We start from the raw sequence: 8,743 nt of genomic DNA on the forward strand, positions 1-8,743 counted from the left end.
GACATGATGGTGCACACCTTCAACCCAGGTACTAGGAGGGCTGAAGGAGGAGAATCTTTTTTTTTTTTTTTTTTTTTTTTTTGTCAAAATAGCACGCTATAAAATCAACACGCATAAATCTAAAGCATTTTTATACGCAAATGACGAAACAGCTGAAAGGGAAATGAGGAAAACAACTCCATTTGCAATAGCCTCAAAAAAATAAAAGACTTGGGAATCAATCTAACCAAAGAGGTAAAAGATCTCTACAATGAGAACTACAAAACATTGAAGAAAGAAATTAAGGAAGACCTTAGAAGATGGAAAGATCTCCCATGTTCTTGGATAGGCAGAATTAATATTGTCAAAATGGCCATACTACCAAAAGTGCTTTACAGATTCAATGCAATTTATTTTTATTGTAAACAAATGGGATACACGTTGTTTCTGTTTGTACATGGAGTAACAGCATACCATTTGCGTAGTCATACATTTACATAGGGTAATGATGTTTGATTCATTCTGTTATTTTTCCCTCCCCCCACCCCTCCCACCCCTCCCACCCCTCTTTTCCCTCTATACAGTCCCTCCTTCCTGAAGGAGGAGAATCTTAAGGTCAAGACCAGCCTAGGCAATTTAGAGAGACCCTATTTCAAAAGGGTTAGAGACATAGCTCAGTGATAGAACCTCAGTGTGAGGTCCCCGGTTTCAACCCCAGCACCATATACAAAAATAAATAAAGGTAATAAATAAGTAAATAAATAAATAAATGTAAATAAAGCTTCATTTTGTTTTATTTGTGCTGGGGATTTAATCCAGGGCCTTACATATGATAAGCACACACTCTACCACTGCACTACAGCTCAGACTTCTGGCTTTAAGAGGCAGGAAGGTACGAGTCCCATTCGTGAGGTCTCCATCCTCATGACCTCATCACCTCTCCAAAGTCCACCTCCAAATACAATGATGTTTCCCAATATTTAGATTTCAACATCTACATTTTGCAAGGACACAGAAACATTCGGTCCATGACAGGTTGATAAAGATGTAGTACATGATATGGAATGAGAAGTACTAGCCAAGAAGTAAGAAAGGAGCAGCTTGACACAGTGGTACGCACCTGTAATCCAAGCGACTCGAGAGGCTGAGGCAGGAGGATCTTGATTCAGGACCAGCATCAGCAACTTAGGACCAAAAATCTTAGTGAGGCCTTGTCTCAAGGGCTAGGGATGTGGCTTAGTTTTTAAACGCCCCTGGGTTCAATCCCTGTTACTACAAAAAAGAAGAAAAACCAAAAAAGACAAAGAAAAAGGAGGTACTGGGAGACTAGCTCAGTGGTACAGCTTGTGCTTGGGGTCCATACCCAGCATGAAAGAGAGAAAGAAAGAAAGAAAGAAAGGAAAGAAAGAAAGAAGGAAGGAAGGAAGGAAGGAAGGAAGGAAGGAAGGAAGGAAGGAAGGAAGGAGAGAGAAAGAAAAGCAAGCAAGAGAGGTTCCTTCATGACATGAAATTACCTCTGCCCACCCACCAGTCTGAGTCATTGCTACAACTTCACAGCTTTCAGGATAATTTTATGCACTGCCGTAAAGAAGCCTCCATAACATGGCCTTTTGACTATAGTCTTAGCAATTTTATGTCATCTGCCACAGAGGCATCTGAAGTTGAAAAAAGCCTCCAATCACTAGAGCTGAGCAAGAGAAGGAAGCTAGTGGGCAACCTAGTGAGATACTGTCTCAAAAAAAAAAAAAAAAGATATAATAAAACAAGAGCTGGGGACGTGGCTCAGTGGTTAAGTGCCCCTGGGTGATCCCTGGTCAAAACAAAAACAAAAACAAAAACACAACAAAACAAAACAAACAGAACAATTGATTCTTTCCTTCACTAGTTTAAAAAGCTGTAACTCTTGGGTTTCTGTTTTGAAGTAAAAATAAATCAGCAACCCCTCAAAATGGAGTTTTCTTCTCTCTCTCTCTCTCTCTCTCTCTCTCTCTCTCTCTCTCTCTCTCCTTTCTCTCTCTCCTCTCTCTCTCTCTCTCTCTCTCTCTCTCTCTCTCCTCTCTCTCTCTCTCTCTCTCTCTCTCTCTCTCTCTCTCTCTCTCTCTCTCTCTCTCTTTCTCTCTCTCTTTCTCCCAGAGATTAAACCAAGGCATGCTTAATTAACTACTAAGTCATATCCACAGCCCTTTTTATTTTTTTTAATTTTGAAAATTAAGATCAAGTGAGCTTTGGCCCTCCTTGCCCTTCTGCTCCACTGCTCCAGGGAGGTTTCTGTCCTCCCTGAGCGCTGGCCTTAGGTTTTTTTTTTTAGACAGGTTCTTGCTAAGTTACTTAGGGCCTCACTAAATTGCCAAGGCCTCAAATTTGCAATCCTCCTGCCTCAGCGCCCCAGTCGCTGGGATTACTGGCGGGCACTACCACGCCCAGTCTTTTCTTTCTTCTTTTGGCAGAGCTCTGGATTGAGGTCCCCTCCCATGAGCAACACCACCAGCCCTTCAGAAAGGAATTTTCTAGCACTAGGAGTTGAGGAGGATCCCAAGGGGGCACCAAAGTTTCCTCCGTGCTGCTTCATGCCCTTTTCCCCTGGAAGAAAGATGCACTTAGAAGCTGTTCCTTCCAAGGTGACACATGGCCTCATGACTATAAAGTTCAATTTCCCGAAGATGTAGATGAACTAATTAGGAGGAAAAAATCTCTAAAAATTCCTATTTACCATATTCTCTGGCAGCATCTGAACCAGAAAGTTTAAGCCCTTTCTCCATGGCCAAAAAGTAGCCCCATTTTCTTTCCCTTTTTTCGTTGTATTGGAGATTGAATCCAGGGCCTCGTGCATAATGGGCAAATGTCCTCCCTCTGAACCAAGTCCCTGGTCTTTTTTAAATTGTATTTTACAACAGGGTCTTACCAAGTTGTCTAGACTGATCTCCCGAGTCACTAGGATTATAGGCATGTACCACCATACCCAGCAAAACAACCTCATTTTACTTTACTTATTTATTTTATTTGGTACTTGGATTCAACCCAGGGGCATTATACCACTGAGGTATAGCCCAGCCCTCTTCGTATTCTCTTTCTTTTCTTTTGGTGGTGCCGGGAATTGAACCCAGGGCCTTATACATGGGAGGCAAGCACTCTACCAGCTGAGCTATCTCCCCAGCCCTTTATTTTTTTAATTCTGAGACAAAGTCTCACTAAGTTGCTTAGGGCCTTGCTAAACTGCTGAGTTGGGCTTTGAACTTGTGGTACTCCTGCCTCAGCCTCCCAAATTGCCAGGCAACAGTCCCATTTTAAATAAAGCAACCATAATTTATTTAGATGGGTATTATAGGTTATATAAAACATAATGCTTAGATTTCATACAAGTAAATAGGATATGTAGCCTTTTTTAAACATAATGCAAGATTCGGATTAAAAAAGAAAAATTTTCTTCCCTTTAAACAAAAAGATGACCAACCTATAAATTCTGTCTCAAAGTTGTCACATCCTCAGCAGAAGAAAGAAAAGACACGTAGATGAGCCATCAATTCTTGTGCTTTCTTGCTTAATAAAGAAGAGAACAAATTGATGACAGTCGTATGAGCAGCTGTTTCATATGGAAAGTCCTATTTTATATTCTACAGTTGTCAAAAGGCTCAGTGGCCAGGATTTGATTATTAGTTAGAATCCCGAGTCTTGAAGTTAAATCTTGAGTATGTGTCTGTTTCAGGAAGGATGAGACAACCTGGGGTTAAAAAAAAAGTCTAGTAAAATGTGGGGTTCTCAGAAGAAACAAACTTTAATAAATCAACTTAAGAGATAAAGACTTTGCTGGAAGGTATGGGGAATATAGTGCTTGCAAGAGTGATCCAGAAATTCATACATAGTTGAGCCTGCTGGGAGCTGCAGTGAGCTAATCATTACTGATGCCCCTCATTATCCTGGAAAGGAACTTAATATAGGATGTTTATGATTTAAGGGGAATTTTATACATTATTCTTATTAAATTATAAAACCAACATACTGCTACTAGTGAATGTTAAATTATGTTACCATGGAATATAATGAGGCTATTAAAAAGAATGAGGTGATTCTACTGATATGAAAGCTATCTGGCATATATTAAGTGAAAGAGAAATTTCTAAAATATCTATGAGGTTTACTTAGTTGTATTTTCTAAATTGATCTTAGTGTATATTATGGATTTCATCAGTTAACTTTTGTTGCCTAAGAAATAAAGAAAATAGTCATTTGAAAAAATCCTTGGACAGTAGGTGCAGAGGTACATGCTTGTAATCCCAGCAACTGGGGAGACTGAGGCAAGGATGGCAGGTTCAAGGTCAGCCTGGGCAACTGAGTGAGACCCCGTCTCAAAACAAAAAATGAAAAGGGCCAAAGATGTGGGAATGTAGCTTAGTGGTGAAGCACTTGGGTTCAGTCCCCAGTACTGAGACTGGGGGAGATAGTGCTGTTTCTTACCTGGCGGGATGGTTGTTTTGTATGAGAAAGTGTTTAAGACTCTCAGAAAAAAGATCCTCAAAAAATGGTAGCTAAAGGTTGTATTATCAGTTGTTCTCAGGAGAATGTGTAGAAAAGGAAGAAGAGACTGCCCAACATAAGGCAGGAACTTGGAAAGTTATGAAGTGCTCATAGCAGGAATGGTGATAGTACTTTGTCTCATCTCTCCGGGAGTAGTTTCCTCTGAAATGTCCTGTCAAATAATTTCATTTTTTTTTCCTCATTAAATTCTCCTACTTGCACCTCTTACTTCCTCCTGTCGGTGTCTTCAAAATCTGATGCTCTTTAACTTTTTTCAAATTTGCCAGTATAAAATCTCTATTCTTGTCCACTCACACCGGCGTTCTTGCTCTCATCTACTTTTCCTTCAGTGTTGAGGCCTGAACCCAGGGCCTTGAGCTTGCTAGTGTGTGCCCTACCACTGGACTGCACTGTCTGCTCCTCTCATCTATTTGTAGACCTTATTCCAGTTGATGTCACCTGCCCTTGTCCTTCCCACTAAACTTTCCCTGCTCCAGCCTCTCCAATAAAAAGATCAGACCACAGAGAAAAGTTGAGAGCTGCTTTGCTTCTTTTCTGAATTATTATTGTGTCATATATACAGTCAGTCCTCCAACTATGCAGATTCCTTGGGGTTTAACCAACCATGGAACCAAAATATTTGGAAAAATAAATTGCCCCTGTATTGAATATGTACAGACTTTTAAAAATTTTGTTTTGATTCCCTAAACAGTACAGCATAACAACTATTTATACAGCACTTACATTGTACTAGACATCACAAGTAATCTAGATATGATTTAAAGTATAGGGGAAGGCCTGGGAGTGGAACTCAGTGATAGAGCACTTTGCTAGCATGTGCAAGACCCTGGGTTCAATCCCCAGTACAACAAATAATAATAATTTTAAAAAAATGTGATTTTTAAAAATATTTCCCTCTTTTTGGTTTTGACAGTGCTAAGGATAGAACCCAGAGTTTCATGTATGCATGTGAGGCAAGCCCTCTACCATTATATCCTTAGCCGTCAAAAAAAACAAAAAAAAATTAAATACAGTATATGGGAGGATGTGTGTGGGATAGATGCAAACATTTTGTCACATATAAAGGACTTGCACATCCGAAGATTTGTGTGCGTGTGTGTGTGTGTGTGTGTGTGTGTACTAAAACCCCACAGACACTAAGACCCAATTATAATGCCTTTTGTTGTAATTTCACTTTTCATTAGAAATATCAACTTCTCTTTTTTTGGAGGTACTGTGGATTGAAACTCAGGGTGCTCTACCACTGAGTTACATTCCCTAGGCGTTAATTTTTTTTTTTTTTTTTTTTTTTTTTTTGAGACAGGTTCTCTTCATGCCCACGTTGACCTCAAATTTGCAGTACTCCTGTCTCATTCTCCAGAGTCACTGGGATTACAGTTGTGCACCTCCACACCTGGCTCATTTGTCTTAAATAAGTGTTTCCTCAAGGCTGTGATTGTAATGTTTTATTGCTAGGTGTCCAACCAAGATGTTAATATCTTTAATTAATTTTCCTTAGAGAATTCTACAAAAGAATCTGTGGGTCCAATTACCCCTTTTACGGATAATTTTGATAATGCATCTAAGGAATTAGAGAGTTCCTATTCAAAAACAACATGTGTCTGTGGTTGCTCAACTACTTCTGCATCAACTATTCTCTCCAAGCGGTTATGACGCTGTAACTAATTTTGTCTCAGGAGCGCCCCCTATTGGAAGTAGCGTCTAGGTTGTGTACGTTCCTGAAATTTTAGGAACAGCATAACTTCTCTTGCAAAGTTTCATTCAACAAGCAAAGACAGGATGCTTAAAGCAATGGAGCAACTCCAATGTAAATTAGTAATATTTTTTTCTCTTCCTAATCCCACTATGCCCTGATGGCTCTTGATGATTTTTTAAATGGAACACTGTTCAAATAACATCTTTGAAACACATGGATTCCTATCCTTGTTTAATTTTCTTGGCAAAAAGTTGACTCAAGGAAAGCCAGGATGCTATTCTTACACTCCACTCTCATTCTCCTAGGACAGTGTAGTCAATTAAGCTATGCTTCCAAGAATGCTAAATGTTCATTAGCCCTATTAATCATTTGTAAAGTACCAGTGGTGTGATGTTCTCTGGAAATGCTGTGTAGTGACTATTTTTTTTTTTTTTTTTTTTTGTACTTGGGATTGAACCCGGTCCTTCTGGGGAAATGCTCTATCACTGAGCTATATCCCCAACACTGTGTAGTGTTTTCAAGTATGTATTATGTTGATTCTACTACAAAAACCTGTCTTGGCCATATTCTTTTGCTCTGTTGTCCAATGTGTCAAAGTTAACACTTTCCCATCGATGGAATGACTTTGGGTTTTAGATACAGTTTTGTGGCATCATAAATCACTTGAGACTCCATCGTAGGATATGGTTCTCTTTTACCTTCTACAACTTCACTTTTTTTTTTTTTTTTTTGCGGTACTGGGGATCGAACTCAGGGCCTTGTGCTTGCAAGGCAAGCGCTCTACCAGCTGAGCTATCTCCCCAGCCTGGTTCTCTTTTAAATAAAAATATTTTCATCCTTGCTGAGCATTAATATGTTCAGTGACAATAGCTGATTGCTCATAGCAGCAAACATTCATCTAATCCTTCACGTACAATAACTCAGTTGATAATAACAACAATGCATGAAATGGGCAGCATTATCATCTCCATTTTACTGACAAGCTGAAGTTCAGAAAAGCAATTTACTCTAGGAAACCCAGCTAAAATGGTAGATTGATCATTCAAAACCCCAGAAACTTTGGATCCAGAGTTATTTTTCTTCAACACAATGCTACTTTATTTATTTTTTAAAAATGTTTTTGTTTTAGTTGTAGTTGGACACAATACCTTTATTTTATTTTTATGTGGTGCTATCAAACCCAGGGCCTTAGGCATGCTAGGCAAGCGCTCTACCACTGAGCCACAACCCCAGACCAACACTTTGCTACTTTAAATTGAGAATGTATCTGAAATAAGTTGTTAAAATTAGGATATCTCTGTAATTTGTGTACTGCACAAAAGTAAGATTAAGCTATCAGCACTGCCCCACCTTTTGAAGTAGCTACCTTCTAGTGGAGGTGATTTAATTAAATCTCTCTTGTTAATGGCTCTGTATGTGAAATATCTGCCAGTAAACCCATGTGGCTATGTCAGTTGACAGTATTAGGTGTTAAGTTTCCAGAACTTACACTAAACTAGAGATGAGGCCAAACGTGACTCCCACCTCTTCTCAACACCAAGTGAGCACAAGGCTCTCCATTTCTCACTTTAATGCTCCAGTTCAGAGCATCTCTAATTGCTGTCTTTATTTATTATATTAGTTTAGGAGACTATGCCAACTGTAGCAGTAACTTTTGTTATTCATTATCCCTTCTCGAGGGGAAGTATTTAAATATTCTATTGCAGTACCCATACTATTAGAGTATAATACCCTGCTGCCATTGAAAAATACTCAAGCAAGCCAGGTGTGGTGCATCCCTGTCCTCACAATTACTCCAGAGACTGAGGCAGGAGGATCACAAATCTGAGGTCAGCCTAGGCAACTTAGCAAGACCCTGTCTCGAAATAAAACTTGGAAAGGGCTGGAGATATAACCCTGTGTCAGAGAGCTGGCCTAGCACACGTGAGGTCCTGGGTTCAATCCCAGTACTTCAAAAAGAACTGAGTTAGGTATGTGCTAACTTCTAGTAAGCACCGCTATTAACCCCCCAACTTCTACTACTGTTACTAACAGCAAATACTTGAATGTATTTAGCTTCAGTTTGGAAAGGTTCTAAATAGTTCACATATCTACATATATCCATTTTTTTTTCAGTGCTGTGGATTGAAACCCAGGACTTGGTACATGCCAGGCAAGTGCTCTATCACTGAGGTACATGCTCAGTCCCCGTTCACATCTGTGAATACGGTTAGCCTGTAGGTTATGTCTAAAAGGATATGCAAGGAACTGACAATAGTGCTTCTTCTGGAAAAGGTGTCTGGAACTGTTGGAGCCTGGTCTAGGGATGCGATTTTCATTGTAACCCTTTCTATTTGCTTGGAGCAAACATGCACATTGTATTGAATTTAATATTAGAATAATTTTGATGTAATAATAGCTTCATTAATATCAAGACAATATGAAAATAAAAGTAGAATGTAAGTGCAAAAACAGCAGCAAGCAGTGTGTGACTACATGGCCCTAGGGCTGCACATTCATTAATAACAACAATGAAACATACAAAGTATGAGCAAC

This window comes from Sciurus carolinensis, chromosome 9 (genome assembly GCF_902686445.1).
Source record: "Sciurus carolinensis chromosome 9, mSciCar1.2, whole genome shotgun sequence".
NCBI lineage: Eukaryota > Metazoa > Chordata > Mammalia > Rodentia > Sciuridae > Sciurus > Sciurus carolinensis.